At 41.7% G+C, this 24,232-nt stretch overlaps 1 protein-coding gene and 1 pseudogene across 6 annotated transcripts in view; both read left to right on the forward strand.

The window, feature by feature from the left end:
* Nucleotides 1-24,232, forward strand: part of MAGI1 (membrane associated guanylate kinase, WW and PDZ domain containing 1) — a 740,901-nt gene that overhangs the window by 141,196 nt on the left and 575,473 nt on the right. The gene's annotated exons all lie outside the window — the stretch shown is intronic.
* On the forward strand, nucleotides 18,500-21,491 carry LOC138158309 (heterogeneous nuclear ribonucleoprotein C-like; annotated as a pseudogene).

Genomic DNA, 24,232 nt, shown 5'->3' on the forward strand with positions numbered 1-24,232 from the left:
ATAGATAGATAGATAGATAGATAGATAGATAGATAGATAGATAGATAAATAGATAGAACAGTAGAACAGATAATGTAGCCCTGTAGAGCTTAGAAGCCTTTTTTCTATCCCTCTTTGGTGCATTCTGGGGAATAAGAGATGGAGAAACTTGACTTCCCCTTGCATTTAAATGTACAGTGTGAAAAAGTCAGCATTTCATCTATTAAAATAGAAAAATACAAAATCAAAAAGAAATTAATTCACTTCTCTCAGGGAAAAGCTGATGAAATTTTGTGTGGTAAGAATATAAAAAACTCAATGTTATTGTCCAGTCAATGCTTACAGCATTATTTGGTTTCCTGGGTGATGCCCAGGTGGACCAGATCTACTCTGCAACAGCATAAATGGAATGGAAAGAAGGAATAATTGACTAAAGTCTCTGGCCAGCTCCTTCCAGTAGTTCCCTCAGAACTTTGATTCAGCTTTTGGCCATAATGGAGTTGGACTGCAGTAATGATTTACCCGACCTATTTTCAACCTAGTGCTTTTGTCCTTGACTCTTAATGAGTTTGCCTCTTTTCATTTTTTGTCTTATTGTTAGGCAGGGAGGGGGGTTGAAGAAGAGAAGAATGCTTTGATGCCTTGAACTCTGCTGTTCAGTGATTTGGGACTCTGTGTCCCCTTAAACTGGCCTGTTTAGCTATCAAACAGCAGTCTGCCTGCTGGTCGTTTGTTGCCAAACAGCTCAGGATGAAAATGCCCCAAATCAGTGTTTCCAAAACAAGTTGAAAGCTGTGACGATAATACTGCAAAAGGCAAACATATAACACTAAAAGAGATGCCTTCATTTATTTAAAGGGTCCTTAAGGGATGGGCTGTTTCAAGTTTCATTTTTGTCATCTTGGGAGTATAATAGACTTGAAGTCCTGTGGGCATATGAGCCTAGATTGAGAACTAGAACTCATTTAATGTCTACATTTTACAGATGAAGAAACTGAGGCCCAGAGAGGTAAGGCAACTTGGCCGAGGTCATAGAAGTAGTAACAGTAACTGTAGCTAGCGTTGCTATTAACTATTCTATAGATCATCTCATTGGATGCTTACAGTGAGACTATGAAGGAAGTGCTGCTATTATCACCCCTCATTCACAGATGAGGAAATGGAATCTACAGCAGGTAAAATGACTTGCCCAGGGTCACACAGCTAGAATGAGGCCTGATTGGAACTTTAGTCTTCCTGATTCCCGGTCCATCATAATATTTAATCTGTTTCCTCCACAGAGCTAGAATTTGAACCCTCAGGCTCTGACTCCAGATATACTCTCTACATTTGGGTCCTACTCTGGATCCTTTGTAAAGTGCCTCCTGTTGACAAACTTGTGAAAGTACTCAAAATGTTGCTAAAAAGAACTTTGACCAAATCAATATCAATTGGTTGCTAATTTGTGAGTCTTGCAATAGCTTAATTTATTAAACCTTCCTTTTAAAGTGTGGTTTATATAGCACCTTACTGTGCTAAGCACTGTCACAAATATTATTTCATTTGCTCCTCAGAGTAATCCTGGGAGGGCTGCTTTTATCCCCATGGTAAAGAAATCGAGGCAAACAGAGGTTAATTGAGTTGCCTTGGGTCATACCGGTTTTAAGTGTCTGAGGTCAAATTCGAACTCAGGTCTTCCTGACACTATCCATTACAGTGCACAAAAGTAGATCCCCCCCCCCCCCTTTGTGTGTGTGTGTGTGTGTGTGTGTGTGTGTGTGTGTGTGTGTGTGTGTGTGTGTATTACTGCTTAGACCTATTATTTCATTGGCCTAGAGATCTCCTGGATGACCTGCCCAGAGTGCTTTGAGCTTAGTGGCTTGTCCAGGGCCACACAGCCAGTATTTATCAGAAGTGGACCTTGAACCCAGATCTTCCTGGCTTTGAGGTCAGCTCTCTATCCACTATACAATGCTGCTTCTCTCTCTCTCTCTCTCTCTCTCTCTCTCTCTCTCTCTCTCTCTCTCACACACACACACACACACACACACACACAGATTACTTTTAGAATAGTAAGCAAAATAAAAGAATGGGAATGTCTCCAAGGAGGAGAACTGAGAAATAGAAAATGCTGTCAGTTACCTGATTTTCAGCACTTTTTTTTTGAAATCCAAAGAGTTTAGCTTTCAGAAAACATATGGGCTCTGAGCCCGGCACTTTATGACTACAAGAATAACCTAAAGGGATGATTCACTAGCCGTGCAGCTGCAAAGTTCTCTTTTAATTAGAAAGGAAGCACCTGTGTTTTATTATTCCATCAGTTCCCCCCCTTCCCATTCTCAGACTTTTGCAAGAGGGAAAACACTGCCCCCCCACCCAACTTTGGGGTTTTAATTTTCTGCCGAAATGTTTGTTGAATCTCTGTAAAAGAAAAGTGAATAAATCACGTTTTCCTCATATGTGTGAGAGAAGGAACAGTGAAGGGCAAGAATTGCAGAGAGACAGATGATTGAGCACGCTGCAAGGTATTTGGCAGGAGGCAGCTATTAGAATTCCCAGTGAGTGTTGGAATTTGGGCGTCTGAATTGTCTGTTTTAAAAATATTGAACAGAAATTAATATTAAACTTTGGCAAAGCTGTTTTGAGCTTTTGATGCTGATGAAAAGAATGAATCTAGCCCAACTTTAATCCAACATGAAAACATTTCCAGGTGTCTGGTTTCATAATCACTGTGCCCTCTCATGACCTTTGGAGGTCATAAATGATCCATTGATGAAGATGGAAGTCATGTGACCCTCCGCCCCCCTCTCCATTCCATTTAGATACTATTTGCTAATAAATGTGAAAGTGAAGTCTAAACTTTGCTCTTCACAGTGCCTAGCATATAGTATGAGCTTGATAAATGCAGGAAAACTATATGGCCTTTGAGATTTATGATTCTGTGATACACAGATTGTTATTGATGATTCAGTTAAGAAATGAGGACCAGAAAGGAACTTCTATGACATCTAGCCCACCCCTGTGACACATAAGGAAACTAAGCTCCTGAAAGGTGAAATGTCTCATTCACAGTCACTCTGGTGGTTTGGTGGTTGGAGCCCAGACTGGAATCTGTGTCTGCCAAACCCAAATCGAGTAGATTTTCTACTCCAAGCCCCTCAGACACTTGTGGGTTTAGGACTACTGGTTTGTTTATTTAAATATATCAGAAAATATTCCTTGTGCATATAAAGTGTCTTTAAGCTTGAAACATTAATCTTGGAGACAAAAGGGTAAATCCAGACACAATTTGCTAATTTTAGCAGAGTTGATGAACAAGATCCTAATGAAGACTGTGGCCATCAGTCAAGATAAACCACTAAGGAGCCAGAAATAATTTGTAGAACTTGATGAATCACAAGTCTGGACAGGCTCAATTTTACTTTCACTTAAGTCTTCTATGCTATATAGCCTGCTCAAGAGAGAAGCTGGTGGTATCAAGCTAGAGAGCACAGGGTTATGCAGTCAGAGATTCCAAGCTGGAAAGGATGCAGAAGTCATTTGGTGCAACTCCTCACTTGTTCAAGGTCACACAGATCATAAGGAGCAAAGCAGGATCTGAACTCAGGTCCTCTCAACTGAAATCTAATACCCTTTCTTCTATATCTACTTGCTGCTCCTGCTTTTGAATGTAGTCTCTTTGACAAATTGAAATATTCTTACTTGTACTTTTCTTTCCTTCAAATCCCTGCTCAGGGATTATCTCGTACCCTGATTTATTAAATTTTGAAAGTAGATTTCTACTTTGAATATCTTATGGAAGTCAAAGACAAAAAGAAGTTTCCGTATGTTTAGTTAGCAAACAATTATGAAATTCACTATATGCCAGTCCCTGGGCTTTACAAATGATATCTCATTTGATCCTGTGAAATAAGTATTATAATTAACCTCATTTTATAATTGAGGAAACTGAGGCAGAGGTTAAGTGATTTTCCTAACATCACACGGCTAGTAAGTGTTCGAAAGTCATATTTGATCTTGGGTCTTCCTGATGCTCTCTCTATTGCACCATCTAGCCAAGGGAGATAGTATGTAAATAACTAGATGGGTGGCTGGGGATAGAGTGCTGGACTGGAGTCAGAAAGACCAGAATTCAAATTTGACCTCAGATACTTACTAGCTATGTGACCCTGGGCAAATCATTTCACCCTGTTTGCCTCAGTCTTCTCCTCTGTAAAATGAGCTGTAGAAGGGCATGGCAAACCACTCCAACATCTCTGCCAAGAAAATCCCAATCATGACGGAAAACAAGTAAACAGCAACATGTGAGATACACATACTGAACAGGAGAAGGCCCTAGCAGTTGGGAGACTGGAGAAGATCCTCCCGAAGAAGGCAAGACTAAAGCCAAGTCTTTAAAATACTCCCCTTTGGCAGTAGCAAAGAATTGGAAACAAAGTCGATAACTAACTCTTAGGTAATGATTAAATAAACTGATACACAAATATAATGGATGAATACAGAGTAATTGGGGAAGACTTGTGAATGGATACAAAGTGAAATAAAGAGAACCAATGACCACAACAATGTCCCTGGAAATAAAAGCACCAAGGCAAAGGGAGCAGCTGAGTGGTAACAACCAAGGCTGGCCTGAGAATGCTGCCTTCCCTTTGGGGCCCTACAAAATTGGATAGGTTGTTACTTTTAATCTTTTTCTGTCATTTTTATTGTTTGTTAAGGCTTGAGTATCTGTTAGGAGGCAACTTGATGTTGTAAGAAATGATAATTATCAAGAACTCATTTAAAAAACCCGGACTGCTCATGTCTTGCATAGGCGGGAATGAGAAACAGAGTAGCAAATGTGAAGTATGTGTTACAAGAGGGTTCTGTTATTCTTGGTTGTGTCTTTTTACTATCCCTTGAAAGATAAGAAACCATCATATCTTAGGAGGTAGGTTTTTTTTTGTAGAATGAGGCTTTTGGAAACTTTTGTTTTTTTAACCTTTTTGTAACTTGGATTTTGTTCTCCCCCTTCCTCAGCCCTCTGCATAAATGAACGCTTAGCTAAGGTGGCCATCTTTCCTAATCACGGTGGGGATTGGGGAGGCAACTGAGCCTTTGTTCACTCTCCAAAGGCCCTGCCAGGATGAAGTGGGTGCTTGCTGCTCCGGTGAGATGGTGGGGGGATGGGGGGGGGGCGAATACCTTGATCTGCCTGGGGAATTGGTGATAGCAGAATTTATGTGAGTCTGCTGCCTGAGTCTAGGCCCTGTCTCATTGTTCCTTGTTGAACTGCATCAGGGGTCCAAATACTAACTGTAGCCAGATAACCAGGACACTAGAGCTTTGGTATGGCACCGATGCCAGCAGGGGATAGGAGGAAGAAATAGCTCTACTTCTATCCAAGAGAGGCCAAGATAGAGCTAAACTACCAGTGTTCCGTGTGTGGCCTTGCTGTGCCTTGAAATAAAGTGTACTTTCATGGAAATTTAATTAGATGCAGACATAATAAAAATGCCTGTAGTTTATTCAATGCCAGCTCAAGAACTTGTCTTTGAATCTCTGGTGTTGAGCATAGATGTTGGGCATTTATATAGTAACTACTTAATAAATGTTTGTTTATTAATTGATTCAAAACACAGGACCATTGGATCTAAAGCTGTAGGACCAAGACAGCAGGAAGTAATGCTGAATTTTGAGTTATCGGGGCTTGTGTTTGAATCTTGCCTGTGGCAATTATTACTTGGATGACTTCAGTCCCGTGAGACAGGTAACTCTCAGGGTCCGAGTTTTCTCATCTGTAAAATGAGGGCTTTAAAGCAGATTACCTCTGAAGTCCCTTCTAGCTATAAATGCATGATCTTATGGTCATCTAGTAAATGTCTTCATTTTACAGATGGGAAAACTGAGGGTCGGTGGTGTGATTTCCCCCGAGTTGAACTGTTAATTGTCAATAAGCTATTATGGAATATTTGAGTGCTTACTACATGCTAGGGATGCAGATACAAAAGTGAGATAATCTCTTCTCTCAAGACGTTTATATTCTGTTAAGGAGATATAACACATAACTGGGGGCTGGTGGCCAGAGAAGGGAGCTTAGGTTTAGTCAGTCACTGGGACCTAAAGGAGAAACATAGGGCAGGGGGCTGTCAATAAGACCTTATTACTGACCATTTTTTGTAGCCATGAAAATAGAGGTTTTATTATAGTTTTCTAAGTAAGAGGTAAAAAGTGGAGTTGGGGAGGGGAGGGGGTTATATGGTAAGCTGGGCCCTGGTGTGTTTGTTGGATGGGATGGGACAGTGTCTAGGAGCCGGGGCCAGAGATCTCCATTCCCATCTTGGCAGTTCCACCCCAGGGAGTCCCCATACTGAGTGTGATTAAAACCCAGTTTCTCTGTTCCCAAATTCTCTTCCCAGGTAACTCTGAGGCCTCAGAATGCTTTGTAGTTATATTCTTGTACTATTCCTATGAAGTGGCGATTGAGGAATTCCTGTTGTCCCATTTCTGAGATGATAAGGGACTGGCTTGATGTTACTGAGAAAGTTAGTGACAGAACTTGTGGTAGAGTCTAGATTTACTAAGTCACAGGAACTTAGTATCAGATATTTAGAATAGGAAGTGACTTTTAGAAACCAGTGAGACCAGCACTATCATTTTACAGACAAGGAAACTGAGGCTCAAAGAGCTTGAATCTGGATCAGATTTGCAGATGAGTGAATGGCTATCTCTCTGCACTATTTAAAGTGCTTTGGGATAGGGATTTCTCTTAGGATCCCTGGATATTAGATTTGCAACAAAATGGGAGATTGAAGATCTACTCCATCCCTTTCAGTTCATAGATGGGAAATCTCAGTCCCAGAGAGATGAAATGATTTGTCAAAGGTTCCACAGGCATTAAATGGTAGAGCCAAGATTGAGATACTTCCTACCTGTGTGACTCTGGGCAAGTCACTTTACACTGTTGGCCTCAGTTTCTTCATCTGTAAAATGAGCTGGAGAAAGAAATGACCAACCACTCCAGTATCTCTGCCAAGAAAACCACAAATGGAGTCACAGAGAGTCGGACATGACTGAACAGCCTTATGGGACTGTACTAAGTAAGCATTTTACATAAATTATCTCTTCTGAACCTCCACTCAGCTCTTTGAGGTAGGGGCCATTATGGTACAGACAGCTGGGTAGCATGCTAGACTTGTGAGTCGAGAAGATACATATTTAGCCTCATATATTTATTAGCTGTATGACCCTGCCTGAGTCACTTAACTGATTAATTCAGTTTCTGCATCCATAAAAAGGGTATAATAATAATAGCACCTAACTCGTAGGGCTGTGGTGAGGATCAAATTCATTCATTTATTCAGTAGACATTTATTAAGCACCTGTATGTGTCAGGCACTGTGCTAAGCACTGAAGATACAAAAAGGTAAAAAGACAGTCCCTGCCCACAGGGAGCTTACAGTCTATTGAGATAATGTTTGTACAGCACTCTATAAATGATAGCAATGAAGATGATGAGGAGGAGGATAAGGATGATGATGATGATGATTTTAGAACTGAGCACTTGCCTGGGGTCAGATAGCTAGTGTGTGAGGCGTGTTTGCAGCAACTTGTCCTCCTGACTCCAGGTCCTGGCCTCTCTCTGCTGTACCACCTGGCAAAGGAATCACAAGTTCAGTCCTTAACTCCCTTTCTCCCCCACTGCTTTAAGAAAAGCTAAGTAATCATCCATCGGCTACTTTTCTGTTAAATTCTACACAAACTTCGTGAGCTTGTTATTTGGAAAGTCATTGACTTTAATCAGATCTCTTCTCATCTAGCACCGATGCATTGAGATAAATGCAGGTTGACTTGTCTAAGCCTGGTTTATCAGCTCTTGTATTGCTAACCAAAGGTGGGCCTAGCACTGGCCTGGATCTCCCCTGCTCCCGTCCTGGCACACTCTGCACAGGAGAGTCAGCAGAGGAATGAGAGCAGGCAGAAAACATTTGTCATTTCATTGTTAACTTATGCTGCCCTCTCAGCTACTGTTGGCTCCATGTCCCCTCATGCTCTAGAGCAAACAACACTCTCCACTCTCCTATTACCTCCTTATCTGTAGGTAGCAAACCAGCAATTAGGGGATTCCTTCTCTCTGGGCTCCTTTGCTGCTGCTCGCCGGCCATCAGACCTCCTGCTCTTCTACCCCTGAATGGAAGGTAATTGAATTGTAAAGTGCTTTTGGCCAGATCTCAGAGAGGGCCTACATTTAGCTAGTAGCCAGCAGAACATTTACCAGCATTAGGTGATCCCCCACCCCCACCCACCAGTAACAGGAATGAGGAACCTTCCAAATGCTGCTTCTGTCCCACTGATGTGTTGGGGGTGCTGTGGGATTGTGGAAATGACATATCCAGGCCTGGAGTTTCTGGGTTCCAAAGTAGCGTGTGTGTGTGTGTGTGTGTGTGTGTGTGTGTGTGTGTGCACGCGTACCATATTTGACAATATTTTTGTTTGTGTGTATGAGTCCAATTAGGTCTTTCCACAGTGACTTTGGCCTCTGCAAAATGAGAGCTTGTGGCTGCTTTCTTTGTCTGAAAATTGTTCTCCATTTTTCTTTGGGAAATTGGATTATGTTTTGTATATTAAGGAAGCACATGTTTTCTGAGGAGAAAAAGTCCAATTATGTGTGTGTGTGCTTGCACTTTAATCTTATTAAAGAAAAATGGGCTTCGTGGCTTGGATGTTGATTCATTGGTTCAATTTGATAAAAGTGTTGGTCACTTTCCAAGATTTCTCATGATGTCTGTCCAACAGTGATGTTGGGAGCATGGCCCCTCTTCCTTTCCTGTTCTCCCCAGGACAGTCTCCTTGATACTATCATGTGTGACTTGGTAGTGAAGGCAATACTGTTTGGGGGAGTCAAAAGATCTAAGTTTGAATTCCAGTTTTTTGTGATTCAGTGGCTAGGGTGCTAGGCTTGGAGTTTGGAAGGGCTTGAGTTCTGATCCTACATTTGACATAATTGTGGGACTATGGGGTCAGTCCCTTCACCCCTCAAATGTTTCTGTGGGGGTTGAATGAGATCAAGTATGGAAAATGAATGTTAAATCTTAATGTAATATATACACACTAACACATGGGTTTGTATGCATATATATCTACGTGTAAATGTGTGTATGGGTGTATCTCTGTTCCTATTAATTTAAGCCCCTTGAATGTGGGGAGTGTTTAATTTTTTCATTGTATCCACAGTGCTTAGAAAACAAAGTTCTTGGTACAGGATAAATGCCTGTTGAGCGATCATTTGCTTGCCTCTGTGATCTTGGGCAAACTGTGGAATCCCCCTGGGCCTGTTTCCTCATGAGAAGGTTATGGGACTAAATGGCCTTGGAGGCCCCTTGTAACTCGAGGCCTATGATTTCTATTGGTCTTTCCAAGATCTTAGACATGTATTTTCTCTTGTTCCTACAGGTTTCCTGGGTAAAATAACACCTTCTAATTGTATATACTTTAAATATTTTTTTCCAAAGTCTTTTCACATAATAATCTGTTTGAGCCTCATAATAAACCTGTGAGGTACATGTGAAGGTGTTATTATTTTCCTTTCCAGATCAGGCTACCAAAGCTCAGAGAATTAATGATTCAAAATGGTTCTGTGAGTTAGAGAGAGGGAATCCTCATATTAGTATAAGACTCCCCTTCTGGAGCTGTTTCCCAATCCCCACTGTCCTTGGTGAACTGTGGCCCTAAAAAGCAGTCAGATTACTCTCCACAGATCTTAGGGGGTAACCCTGAGGGATTCAGGATATTTCTACAGTACTGTTTCACAGACCCTCAACTGGTATGGTCCTCATTGATTATCAATTAGCCAACCAGTGTTAATTAGCTTATAGAAAAGGGTATTTGCCAAGCAGGTATTAAAAGGACAGTTGTAACAGAAATGATCTCCCCTCTCCTAACTCAGGCTAAAGCCTGGGATATATTCTCTCCTTGTATACCAAAGTTCCCAGGGAAAGAGTGAGCTCAAGCTCAGAGAGCCCATGTGGCCAACGAGTAAGTCACAGCTTCTGGCTCTTGGAAGCCTTTTTCTCCCTTCATGGTGGGGATCCTTATCAAGATTCCCTTTGGTTTTAGTCTCTTCTGAGTTCAGAGGATTGATTCCCTGGCAGTCCTGAGGCTACCTGTTTTTTTTGGGCCTAGTTTCTTTTGGGCATGTCTCAGCACCTATTACAGATGTTATGATCAGCTTCTGTTGTCTTGGAGACCCAGAAACCTACAGGTACTGATGGAAAGTCCCAATCTTCCAAATTTTTGAGGTTCACAAGGTTTTCCTCTAGTAAAGGGGACAGAGATTCTATCTTCTCTTCCTCCTTCATGGGGGATTCCTTCCCAGGGCCCTGGCTGGATCTGGGCCACCCTAGGCTGGCCTGCTCTTGGAATGCTGGCTTGCAAGACCCAGAGGTTCTGACTCTTTAACCAACCACAAGATATTACTTCCTGTGTCCGCAAGACATCTATGTATTGTCATCCACCTTCATTCAGTGACAGGAATGCTTACCTTCTCCCAAGTTGGGAGGCTTTGTTTGTACCTACTTTTATACCTTTAATTGATAAAGGAATAGGGGAATCTGGGCTTTGTTCAATTATACCTTTACTTTTTCTAATTGATCATAGCAGGGTGCACTCACCTGAGAAATCTCAGGTATGGAGAATCTTGTTATTTACATGAATTGAGATTGCAGCCTCTGGGGTTTTTGAATTTGAGTCTATGATTTCCAGTTCAGTGCACTTCGAAGCCTTTCCCCTCCGGCTTCTCTTGCATCTCCCAAATCCTTCTCCCTTCTCCACTAAAACAGTCACTACTCCAATTGAGGCCCTTTCAAGTAGTTCTCTTAGAAAAACCCCTTTCTCCTGTCCTTTCTTGTCTTCTTCACCTGTTGTACCCCTCTCCCCCGTAGTAATAACCAATATTTATATTACTACTTTTAGTTTTCCATGTGGTTTTCTGATCACCATCTCATTGGATGCTCAAAAGAAACAGGTGAGAGGTGGGTGCTCTCAAGTGCTCCATTTTATAGATGGGGGAATAGAGTCTCAGAGAAGGTGAGTGACTCGAGTGACAGGCAGACTTCTTGACCCCAAGTCAGGGCACTATCTTTTATGGTACTCTGGCTTTCACTACACCAGGTTTAATATTTAATGACTTGTCATTTTCATGAAAGTATAGCAACCGATTACCTTATATTGACCCTGTCCTTAATGGCAGTTTTCCGCAAGAATGAGCCTGTCCAAAGGGTGGGGAACCTTTGCAGGTTATTCCATGTCTTATGGGCAACTCTTAATGAGACACATATGGATCATCCAATTTCTGGGTTATGTGTGTGGCAAATTTGTAATCCTTCCACTTGCTTCTGAGTTGCCTACCTTGGCAGTCAGTTACTGTGGGCAAAGGGGCACCTTCAGACATTGAACACTTTTTTTCTGACAATTTAGGCAGGGAAAATTTGTTTATTTTGAGTCACAGATATTCACTAAATTGTTTTGGTATTGGACTGACCTATCTGTAAACAGGTAGATTTCCTTTTGTAGGTAGAATATATATTTTAATTCAAAATTCTTTCAATGATGAAAAAAATTTTCTTACATTGCCTTTATTTTCCGATATCCTTTCTCCCTCCTCTTAGAGAGCCATCCCTTATTACTAAGAAGAAAAAAGAAAGAACGGGGAAAAAACCCAACGGCTCAGCCAAACTAATCAACATGTCACTCAAAATATGTGTTGTTTTCCACTTCCATAGGCCACCACCTCTGCAAAGAAGGGAGACAGGTGCATTTTCACATATCTTTTCTAGGACCAAACTTGGCAATTTTAATTATCCAGCATTCACTTTTGATTTTTTTTTTCATGTTGTCAACAATCATTTATGAAGGGTCTTCAATGTGCAGCAGGCTATGTCTTCAAGGAAATTATATTCTTTTAGGTTGAAATAAAAACAAAAACAAAACATCACAAAGTAGTTGGGGAAATACTTAGCATCTCAGAAAATTGAGAAAGATCTCATGTCTCATCATAGGATTTTAGATTTTAAACTGAAGCAGCATCAAGGTCATCCAACCCTTGTATTTTACTGGTGAGGAAATGGAAGGCCAGTGAGTTTTAATGGACTTATGCAAAGTCACACAAATGGTAAGAAGCAGAGTCAGGATTTGAATCCATGTCTTTTGATTGTAAAGCCAGTATGATTCTTACTCAACCTACTGCTTCAGGTCAATGTAGCATTTGTTCTAAGTGTTAAAAGAAACTGGGCATTCTAAGAGGATCAAGTGATGACAAAATGTGTGCAAGACTTTGGACATTGTTGGGACATGGAGATGGGAGATGAAACGTCATGTAGGAAGAAGATCAAGCAGATCTAAGGGTTGTATTTTATCCAGGAGGGCTTAAGAGAGGCAAAGAAACTTCTGGAGCAAAGGAGTGACATGGCTGGATCTGTGCTGAGTGGTATTGGTTTGGCAGTTATGTGGAGGATGGATTGGAGACAGCAGAGATTAGAAATAAAGGGAACAGGGGTGGCTAGATGGTGCAGTGAATAGAGCACTGGCCCTGGAGTCAGGAGGACCTGAGTTCAAATCCAGCCTCAGACACTTAACACAAAACTAGCAGTGTGACCTTGGGCAAGTCACTTAACCCCAATTGCCCCTCAAAAAAAAAACCAAAAAAAAACTGTTTAGAAATAAAGGGAACAATCAGGAAGGTATTTCAATAGTGCAGTTGAGGGATAATGGGGACCTGGACTATGGTGTTGGATGTGTTAGTAGAGTGAAAAGGATAGGCATGAGAGATAATATTTGCAAGACTTGGAAATGAATTGAATATGGTGTTATGGGCTAATGAAGAGGCCAAGATGGCTCCTGGCCTGCAAACTTGGGTATCTTGAAGGGTGGTGATGCCCTCAAAAGAAATAAAGAATTTAAGAAGGAGATTCAATGTGGGAGAAAAGATAGCAAGTTGTTTTAAATATTGACTTCATGATGAGTTCAGCATTTCCCAAACTATTTGCTTAGAGTCTTGGTCTTTGACATGTTATAAGGAAAGATTCTGGGAGAAAATGTTAATGTTATTAGTGCTTTCCACTTGAAAATATTTAATATGAAATTTTGTATGTCTCAAAAATAGTCTTTGTAGCATTTTTTTCTATATGACAGTAGACTGATGTCATTTTTAAAAGAAAATCATGTCAATGGAAGTTGATTGCTTTGTGGTTTTGTTTTTTAACCAAGGGTTTTGGAAAAATATGGTTAAGGACAATAGACCTAATTTGCTTTTTTAAAATTATGGTTAGAATAAGTTACAGTTGTCATTATGAATTTTGATCTTTAATCAGTTTCTTCTTTTAATAGAGAAAGAAGAGAATTAATGCGATTGCCTTCCTTCTTAGATTATCTTCATTTTATTCTGTGTGTATCCTCTTTGTAGGTAATGGAATATCTATATGTTGTTTCCCTTTTTAGATTGTGAACTCCTTGAGGGCTGGTGTAGCTTTTACTATCCCTTGTGTCCTGATTGCTGAACACACTGTATAATAAATGCTTCCTTACTTGACCTGACTTGAAGTGGGGTTCTGTGTTTGAGTCTGGAATCAGACAACATCCTTTTCTATCGGCCTATTTCATCACTGTTTTCAGAGGCAAGACAGACAGACACACACACACAGCAGGAATCTGGTCCAACCCATATCCGAGGGAGTCCCTGTACATAGCATATACAACAGGTGATCGTTTCATCTTTGTTTTGAAGAACTCCAGGGATGGGGAACACAAGTGCTCCTGAAATAGTCTGTTCCCCTTTGGGACAGGTGTCATTGTTAGAGGACAGTTTTCCTGACATGACGCTTAAATATATCTTCTGAAACCTCTACCTGTTTCTCCTGGTTCTCTTGGGGCCAAATGGAACAAGTTTAATCCCTCCTCAGTAAGACAGTTTTTCAAACACTTTCAAAGGTAGCTGTCACTCTCCCTCTGAGTTTTCCCAGAGACTCCTTCTCTCCACCCCACTCCTCACCTTCAGATTTTTCTTTTCTTGTTCAGACATTCATAAGATGAAGGCAGTTGGCCTTGATGATCTTTATGTTTCCTTGGACCTTCAAATCCATGTGGTGATCCTGGGATCCTCTTTTTTTTTTGCTTAAGAATCACCCTAACTGGGTGGGTGGAAGAGGTAGTCTTTGTTCTTATATCCTCTAGACTAGCATTCTGGATTTCTGTCCAGAGTCATCTGTGGCCCTATGATTATCAGGAAGCTCAATTTAGCTTTGCCATGTTGGGGGTAGCTTGGTGGTAAAAGTGTTAAATTGTTGAGTCATGAAAACACCTGAATTCAAATCCTGCCTTCCTTAGGCACTTACAAGGTGTGTGACCCTTGACAAGACACTTAAACTTTTTGGGTCTCACTTTTGTCCTCTGTAATATCAAGGGACTCAGTGGCTTCTGAGGTCCTTTTCAACTCTAAATTTGAATCCTTTGCAACTCATTTCTGCTCTGGGCCTCAGTTTCCTTCTCTGTAAAATGAGGGAGTTTTAGATCATTGACCCTGTGATCTAACGTCTCATCTGCATTCTCTTTTTACCTTGATTTTGTACAATTAGCTACTTCTACCAGTCGAAGACTATGAAAGACAAAATTATTGTGTTGACAGAGTTTACTTTCATTATTTTCTATTGAATAGTTTTCTATTTTGAATACTATATATTTCATCTGGACAAAAGTACTTTGGAGAGCTGGATATATTCAATATAGAACACTTAATTTGTTTCTGTCTTGAAAAGTCACTTTTTTTTAAGAACCTCCCCTCCCCCAAGCTTGTCTCCGTTCATCATTAACCATCCCCTCCAAAATAGTCTCTTGTACTCACCCTTTCTGCCAAAGTCATTTACACACATTTATTTTACTGTCAGCCATTCCATTTAGTTCATTAGGAACATCAACATATGGCCATCCCCTAACTTTGTACCCACTACATAACCTGGGGCTACTCAACCCCTCAGTTCTGAAGTCAGAGTAGGGTGTCAGGGAAGGGAGAAGTGCCAGCCATTTGCATAGACTCTGTTGACCCCATTCTGGCTCCTTTAAGAACACTCTGGCTGGAGAAGATCCTTTTGATAATTGGTAATTGGCTCATGGTGGTTGGTGCCCAGGGAGAGGAATTTCATACACATGTATACAATTTGATAAAAGTCTCTTGAGAAGGAATTCCAAGCAAAAAGGGTTAGCAATATGAATTCACATGCTGTCCTTGGAAATGCTGATAGACTCCAACTGGACTTCGTGCTGTATACTGAGTTGGCATCTTACCAGACTCTTTCTACATAGGAAATAGGTAATTGTATCATGCTGAGGAGTTGGCTTGCTGATTTTTTAATCAAAAGCTTCATTTTCATGAAAAAAAAAAGTAATTTGTACTAATGTAGCCTCATAAGAAGGAACTGGTTGCCACCTTCCCATCCCATTCATTTTTTTGGTTCAATATTTCCTAAATGCCTACTGTATGCATGGTTTTAGAAATGAGAGCACGAAGACCCAGAGATTTAAGTGGCCTCCTCAAGGTCATAAAGGCAGCACCCATCCTCTAAGGGATTTGAACTTTCATCGGAGGGCTAGTGTCTTTTCTACTGTGGCTGATTTCAAGTCCTGACTGCCCTTCAGGGGCAGTCGTTGTTGAGCTGTGTACATGTTGTATCCCCCTGCTTCCAGAAATCCCCCACCCCCAGTATAATATAAATCTTTGAGGGCAGGGACACCTCCAACATAGAACAAGGGGCTAGAGTAGCTGTGTAAGAGATGCTCCATGAATAGTATTGAGTAGACTTTCCCATGATCCCACAATGAGTGAGAAAGCCCTTGAATCTCAGCCCTCTGACTCCATATTTGTGCTCTGCCTATGAATAGATGATTTCTTGATTGATCCCGTGGAAGAGTATTTCAGGATGTCTTGGGCTTCATCTTTTTGACACTATATCTGTGTGGGGAACAGTTGGGAAAGGGGAGGTCTGGGAGGCAGCCAGGTGGTGTATTAGAGTCAGGAAGACCTGAATTCACATTCGGGCCAGGACACTTTCAAGCTGGGTGACCTTGGTCAAGTCCTTTACCCTCTGTCTGCTTCAGTTTCCTCATATGTAAAATGGAAATAACAATAGTACTTTCCATTGTTGTTGTTGTTGTTGTTGTTGAGTCATTTCAGTTGTGTCTAACTCCTCATGATCCCATTTGGCAAAGCCATGAGAGTGGTTAGCCATTTTCTTCTGTAGCTCATTTTACAGACGAGGAAACTGAGGCAAACAGGATGAAGTGACTTGCCCAGGGTCAAACAGCTAGGAAGTATCCAAGCTGAACTCAGGAAGATGAGTCTTCCTGACTGTAGACAAGGAACTCTATCTACTATGCCACCTTGCACCTACCTCTTGGGGTTATTCAAATGAGATAATAATTGTAAAACACTTAGATTGATTCCTGGCACACAGTAAGTGATACACATGTTTGTTAGCTGCTATTATTGTTGTCATTATTGTTTTATTATTTTTACTACTACTACTACAACTACTGCTACTACTACTACTACTGCTACTACTACTACTACTACTACCGCTACTACTGCTACTACTACTACTACCACCACTACTACTACTACTACTGCTACTACTACTACTGCTACTACTACTACTACTACCACCACCACTACTACTACTACTATCACTACTGCTACTACTACTACTACTACTGTCTATTATGGGAAATTGATTGGAAGCCATAAAGTGGAGAGGGGAAGCAATGCATACACTGAAATCTAGAAGGGCTCTGGACTTGGAACTTGGTATTCAAATTCTAGCATTGAGATTTACCAGCCACATCACTTTGCAGAAGTCATTCATACCTCCTTGAGTCTCAGTGAAATCATCAATGAAATAGAGACACTAACAATTGCATCACTTCCCCCATAGGGTTGTTGTTAGGAAAATGGCTTATGATTTTCAAGTCCTATATCAGCTTGAGTTGTTGTTATATGAGCATTGATAGACTTTTCTAAGGGAGTCTAGCATCACCTTGTGGATGTGAAGGTCAGATGTGGATGCAGGGAGATCTGGGTTCTAGTCCTGTATTTGGCAATACTGGTGCTTGTGATTGTGGGTCCTGTCTCCTCTGGATATCCTAGGCTATTCTCTCTCTCTCTCTCTCTCTCTCTCTCTCTCTCTCTCTCTCTCTCTTCCTCCCCCCTCCCATTGGGGTTAAGTGACTTACCCAGGGTCACACAACAATTAGGTGTCAAGTGTCTGAAGCTGACTTTGAACTCAGGTTCTCCCGACTCCACGGTTGTTGATTTATCCACTGAGCCACCTAGCAGCCCTAGTTCTTGAAGTCTTTAAATCCAATTCACTTACATGTCATGGCATTGCCATCTCTCTTCAAGAATGAAGGACAAACAAGTTGTGGAGCAGTTGCTTACCTGAATTGGTGGAGAGAATTTCCCATGCTAGAAGTTCTCCTACACTGATAAATTACCAGATGTGGGCTGAAAAAAAAAATACTTGTATTTGAAAGGAAAAAAGTAAATTCATTTAGGGCAAAGGATTCAAGACTAAGGGGGATACAGTCTATGCCTGAAGTGGAAGAAGAAGAGTTACGAAAGCAGCATTGATGTGGGTTTCAGGCCAGGAAATGTTAGGCAAAGAGCTTTTAGAAAAATCTTTCTGTAGTTTGAGGGCGGCTTAGGATTCCTGTCTATAGGAAGCTAGAAACAAGCTGAGAAAGCCCAGGAAATTGGTAGCAATGTGGAAACTGCCAAGAAGGGTCAGAATCGAAGAGATCAAACCATATCCTCTGGGGAGCCCATCCTGTCCAATGGGCACAAATGTTTTGGAGCCCAACTTGAAAAATTAAAAAATAAAATCAGTCTAGAATTTGCTGTGCATAGTGTTACAAACAAATGTGTGCCTTTATTTTTAAAGTCTCTTATTTTCAAGTAGTTCATATAGACTGAGTTGAGAGCTTCACCAAGGATTTTGGCAGTTGACCCACCCAAACCCAAAGTCTTCCCTCATCCCAATCATGTCCAGCTCTTGATTGCCATAGGTGGCTAGTCCCTTTGGCAGACCCACCCTGAAGTTCTCCACTTTCTCTATGAGGCAGCCAGTCAGTTGTTTTGACTGGGTAGACTAGTTAATTTAGTTAAGGTCAGTGTGATGTTGTTTTCCTTCTATATGATTGGGCCATGTATTGAGATCACAGGCTTACTGTATACAATATGCATAATTTATTATCTATGAAAACTCCATACATACAAGAGAAACCAGCACTTTTTCCTCATCAGGTGAAAGGAGAAAAAAAAGGATTGTTCATCTTAGGTTTGTGTGAGTCTGGCCTGCAGAGTTCGTTACTATTTGCTGTTTGTTTCCTAATGAACAAAATCTATCAGAGACACATGTTGGTATTTTATAAGCATTTTGCTTTGAGAGAAGTTTCTGACCAGATTTTCCCAAACTAAACACAACTCTCTGTCGTTGCTTTTAAAAAAAATACAGGCTTATGAAACACTGTGGTCAGCAGTGTCACCAACAAGACTGGTCCCTGTTCCATGAACTGTGTCTTCGATGGGAATCTCAACACTCTGATTGTTAAGACTAATCTTGAGGCTCTTTTCTTGAAGTATGTTAAAATCATAGGCTTCTCTTTTCATAAGGATTTTGCCTTTGTGTTCAGTATGTGAATTAGCGAAATGCTCGTGCAGCTGTGGCAGGAGAGGATGACAGAGCAGTTACTGGCCAGGTACTAGATAGTAATCTGGCCATAGACCTGAAAGTGAACTGAGGAAAGGCAGCTGTGAAGCATTCAGCAGTGGAGATGTACGACTCTTTCTTTCACCTGGAAGATGATTTTCAATGAGATTATTATGACAGGATGTACAGCTACCCAGCACGTGTGCCATCTCTTTTCATTGCTCATGCAGTAATGTCCTCAAAATGCCACCGTGTGTCAGAAAACACTTTCTGAGGAGGCCAAAGTGGTTTTAATTCCAAGAATGGGCAGCCAGGCTCTTCATCCAAATCTGGCAATTGAAAGGTGATGATCTTTAGAAGATTAAGAAGGAGTTGACCCGGATAAAACAGAAAGTGGATTCTTTATTGGAGAGCCTAGAAACAAGCGAAAAGAACAAAGCAAACAAACATCTGGAGTTGATCAAGGATGATGAAAAAGAAGCCGAAGGAGAGGGTGACAGAGACAGAGCCAATGGCGAGGATGACTCTTCAGCACATGGGGGGTTTCAGAACTCTTGTCCCATTATTCTTTCACCTAGGCGCTCGTCTTTGATCAAACTTTTCAGCAGATCCTCTCCCTTAGTATCTTCCAGACATGTTCAATGTTATACCCAACCCATGTTCATTACTTCTGCCCTGCACCTAGTTCCTTCCCCATTTCCTTCAATTCTCCTAAGTGCTTACATTCATTCTCCTATAATTTTGCTGAGACCTCTTTATGACTTAACAATAAAGAGGATGTATCTTTTTTTTAATGCAGGTTTAAAAATACACACTAAAACCATGATAGTGTTTTTCTGTGTTTTACCTAATAAGCAATAGAGAGATGAAGATTCAGTCTACAGGATATTATCAGAAGAATATGCCACCAAAAAAAAAAAAAGACAGGACCTGTCAGTATCAAGAATAAAGGATAGATTCATTGACAATCTGTGCATCTCTTGGTATTCATGGAATGTCAAGAGAATGCAAGCCTGCTGCCTGGATCCCCTCTGGTGAGACTCTCCCTGCTTGGTTATCTCCACTTTCTCCTGTTATCTTATGGATACTTAGTTCTTTACATGTTATCTCCTTTGAAAGCCTTGAGAGCAGAGATGCTTTTTGCCTTTCTTTCTAACCCTAGTGTTTAACACCATGCCTGGCACATGGCAAACAATAAATGTTTGTTGATTGATTATTCAAAGGTTTTTCTTCCCTTGAGTTGTCCGGTAGTACCTAATTTCACTAGTACTTTGAACTCTGAAAGGGGGAGGGAAGATGATTTCTTCTGAAACATATTAGAGTTTAGTGGAAAAAATGGGTGGAGGAATGGAAAGTTGGAATGGGCTGCTTCAGTTGCCCAACATTGAAGATTTCCAAGCATAGGCTGGAAACACACTAATCAGGCCAGTTGTAGAAGGTCTGTTTTCTTGGGTCAGGGTTGAATTAGAGGACCACCAGCAGTCTCTCTATTTCTGAAATTCTGTTGTTCTCTGAAGTCTGGGAGAGCCTAGTAGCAGGACTCCAAATCTGATTCCAAATCTGGGTCTCCTTTGTGAGAATCATGAGACACTAACGATTGAGATAATTATTCTGGAAAAAAAAAAAGGAGGTGAAAGAAAGGCACTCTGGATTTGGAGTCAGAGCAGCAGGCTTCTCATCTTGGCCTGCTACTTCAGTAAGCGTTTAATGAACCATCGCTATGTGTCATGTACTGTGCCAGACACTAGGAAACCTCTCAAGGAGTTTACGTGGAAAACAACCCAGAGAAGTGTAGAAAAATAGAGGCAATGTGTGGGGAGGGGGTGTGTGGCATTCCAGGTGTCAGGAACAAATAACCTTTGCAAAAGTGTGGCAGGTGGCAGCTGGAATGGGATGTCTGGGGAACAGTAAGTTGGCCAGTTTGACTGTATGTAATACAGAGTGTGGGAGAGAGAGCAGCATGCCGCAGATGTGGAAAGACAGGCGTTAAATGCTGGCCACTGAAGTTACGTAAGCAGGGCACTGGACCGCTCAGGCCTGTGCTTTATTACTATCCATTCCTCAGCTCTGAGGAGGATGGATTGGCCAAGGGAGAGCCTTGGGGCTAACTCAGCGGCAACTGCAGTAGTCCAGGTGATGGGATGAGGGTCTAGACCAAGGTGAAAGTTGTAGGAGGAGAAAGAAGGGAATGAGTATGAGCAGCATGTTGTAATGGTTAGGGTCTTCTACTGGGAGTCAATTCAATTCAGAACATTTATTCAGTGCCTACTATGTGCTAGGAATTGTGCTAAGTCAGGAAGGTCCAGGTTCAAATCTCATTTCACCCAAGGCAGCTGTGTTCCCTTAGGCAAGTCATTTAACTATCCAGTGCCTTAGTTTCCTCATCTGTAAAATGGGTGAGTTGGACTTTATAGCCTTTCCAGCTCTCTATGGGTCCTGTGATTTCTGTGATTGGACCAAATACTTGGCATAATCTTGGACAAGTCAGCCCAGTTTTCTCACCTGAAAAATGTCTGGGTTGGATTAAATGATTTCAAAGGTGCCTTCCTGTTTGACATCTGTGATTGTGTAATCCTTCTAGCTCACAAAGTGGAATTTAATTCCTGCTGGCTTGTTTGCCTGTGTTTAAAAATAAGCAAGACTCCCACCCCCATCCCCCACCTCCAAAAAAAAGAAAAGAAAAAAAACAAGCAAAACCCATTCTCTTCCTTCTGGAAGCTTCTTCTTGGGTTAACCTGGCAATGGAGAGGGAGGTGCCATTTTTGTCTGCAGGTGTGGGGCTACCTTAGCAAGCTAATTTCGTTCCTGCTGGGATAATTTGGAGAGTAGCTGTGGACTCAGGTATAGGTCAGATTTAAACTTTTATGTCCTTTGACATTTTACTTTAGAGCTTTATGAAAGTATTAACCTTTGTTTTTGTGGTGGCAACCAGGGAGGCCTGAGCCTGGAGAGGGAGGGGCTTATGCAGGCCCCTAAGCATTGACACTTGAGGGAGGGGGAGGGCATTAGTAAACCCTCCTTCCCCTCCCCCTTCTTTCCCCTACCCTGGTCCCTCAGTGGGGAAGCCTGTTCTTCCCACTGGCCCATGAACATACCAAGCCTAGATCGACCCCTACACCTTGGCTCATGCTCCTTTTCCGTCTGGAATAACTCCCTTCTGTCTGTCCACACCCTCTCCATTCTTCATGTCTCAGCCCGTCTAGTCTAAGCAGACCTTCCTTTACCATTTTCAGCCCACAGTGATCTCTTTCTTTAGATCTTGTCTAAACCACTCATTTTTATTTCGTTCTCTTGCTTCTCTGTCTGTAATCTCCAACTTGCTCACTTGCTGCCTAATGGCTGGGACCTTGTCTTAGACTTCTCTTCTGCCTCCCTTCCCCCCAGGCGCCCAGTAAAGGCCTGATCATATTGCAGGTGATGGATCAATTCTTACTGAGTGGAATCGAATGGGAATGCCACAGGAAAGTTAATTTGCTAGAGAGGGCAGGGGGACAACAGCATGGAGTTTTCTTCACCTCCTTCACTCATATATGGGAAGCCAGGTTGGTGGAATTTGGTATGGTTGAAAAAAAAAATTAGACCAGTAGTAGGGAGAATCCAGTCTCTAGGTCTCTGTCTGCCACAAACCCACCCTCTAACCTCAGGCAAGGGCCTTCCTCACAGATGGATCCATCTTCCCTTGTCTGTATCATAGATATGTGTGTAGTTCTTTACATGCTATCTTCCCGCTCTAGAATGTAAACTCCCTGAAGGCAGGGGCTGTTCCTGCCTCCCACCCCTTTTATTTCTGTCCCTGCTGCTTAACAGAGTGGCTTGCACACCAATCAGCTTTGTGAAGCTTAATGCTCTGTACGTGCAAGCTATTCCGATGATGATACAGAAGAAATTCTTGTCAAAGTAAGGGTTGAAATCTGGGCTCCTCCTTTGATTCACTTAACTCTTAACTTAGTTGCTGCTTAGGCACTCCATTTCTGGCTGCTTTTGCTTTTCCCTGGAGGCTCATAGTAACGTAACCAGGCTGATATATTCATCTGGTCTGTAGTTTCATTCACAAAAGGAGAATGTGGGTGTGGACAATCTTCTCAGCCCTGTAACTATGTCTGGAGCATGCTCAGTTTCTTGTCTTCAGGTATGAGACAGAGAAACTTCTCTGGTCACGCCCCATTCTCATACTTGGAAAGCTTGCCCCGATTGAGGATCCCAATTTGGAATAAGGGGGAGGGAGACCCAGGCACAGGTAAGAGAGCACAGAATCTGCATGTTTAAATCGTACAGGATTCCTAAAAACAAAGCTTTTTCTGCCCTCTTTCAGGGAAGGGAATGGGGGGTGGGGATGGAAGAATCGGGGATGCTGCCTTTGGCTTACCTGTCCCACCCTTCTTAAATCAGCGTCTGCCTGTCTTGGCTCAGCCTGCTTGTTGGTTTCATTGTTAAGGAACCATCTTGGGCATTTTGTTTTTATTGTCTACCTTGGAGTGGTATTCTTCCTTTCCAGCCTGGTGGCAGGTAGTGAACTCCCCACCATTCATTTGGAAAGACTGTTCAGGACATGTCGAGTGCCCTGGAGCAAATGGCCTTCTGCACCTGCCTGGGCAACCTGAGAAGGCAAAATTTAGAGAGAGAAGTGAGGCTTTTTTCCTTCTGCCAAAAAATTTCTTCTTCTTGGGTTCAAATAGCAGTAAAACTCCAAACGCACGTTTCTCATCTTGTGGTATAATAACTGAGCAAAGCTAGGGATCCTGGGTATCCTGACTTTGGAGTTGGAGGGTTACTGTGACGTAGTACATGGGCGACCTTGGGAAGGTCATTTAACTTTTCTGATTCTCAGTTTCCTTGTAAAATGTGAGAATAGAGAGATATAGCCCCCTGGGATCCCTCCTAACTATAAATCTCTGCTTCTTTGGTCCCATCTTGACCATATTCCATGATCCATATTTGGAAAATGTCCCAAAGTAATTAATCAGTGTAAAGAACTGACTTAATCACATTCTCGAATCTCCTCTAGAAACCAGGGAGATGTTCTGTCTCTTGAGAGGGAAAACCTGAAAATTTTCTTTACATGCCGAAGAGTTTTCTCTTACCATGTAGTGTTCGACCAGAAGAGCATATATGTGTAATGAGATGATGGACATAACAGAGGGGGGCAGTGTGGCAGAGTGGATTGAAATTTGGGGTCTAAAGATCTGGGTTCAAATTCCATTCTTCATTATTTATGTGACCTGGGACACATCACTTAACATCTCTGGAGCTTGATTCGTCTTCTGTAAAATAGGGCAGGGTGGCCTCTGAGAGCCCTTCCAGTTCTACAACTATGCGCTTAAAATCCAGAAATTGATTTTTAGAGGTCCGTGGGTAATGAAGTGACTTACCAAGGATATATGGGTAGTTAGTGCTGAAGGCGGCATTCAGACCTCTAACTTCAGAGTCAGTGTTTTTTATTTGTGGCACCATGCTGCCTCCTTCTCAGTCAGATATAGTTTAGAAAGTGCTTCACAAACTTTTTAGCTCTATATAAATATCAGCAGTAGGCTTTTTTTTTTAAATCT

This window comes from Petaurus breviceps, unplaced genomic scaffold, assembly GCF_028583685.1.
Source record: "Petaurus breviceps papuanus isolate PSGF00001 unplaced genomic scaffold, PetGlider_PUasm1.0 174, whole genome shotgun sequence".
Taxonomy (NCBI): Eukaryota; Metazoa; Chordata; class Mammalia; order Diprotodontia; family Petauridae; genus Petaurus; species Petaurus breviceps.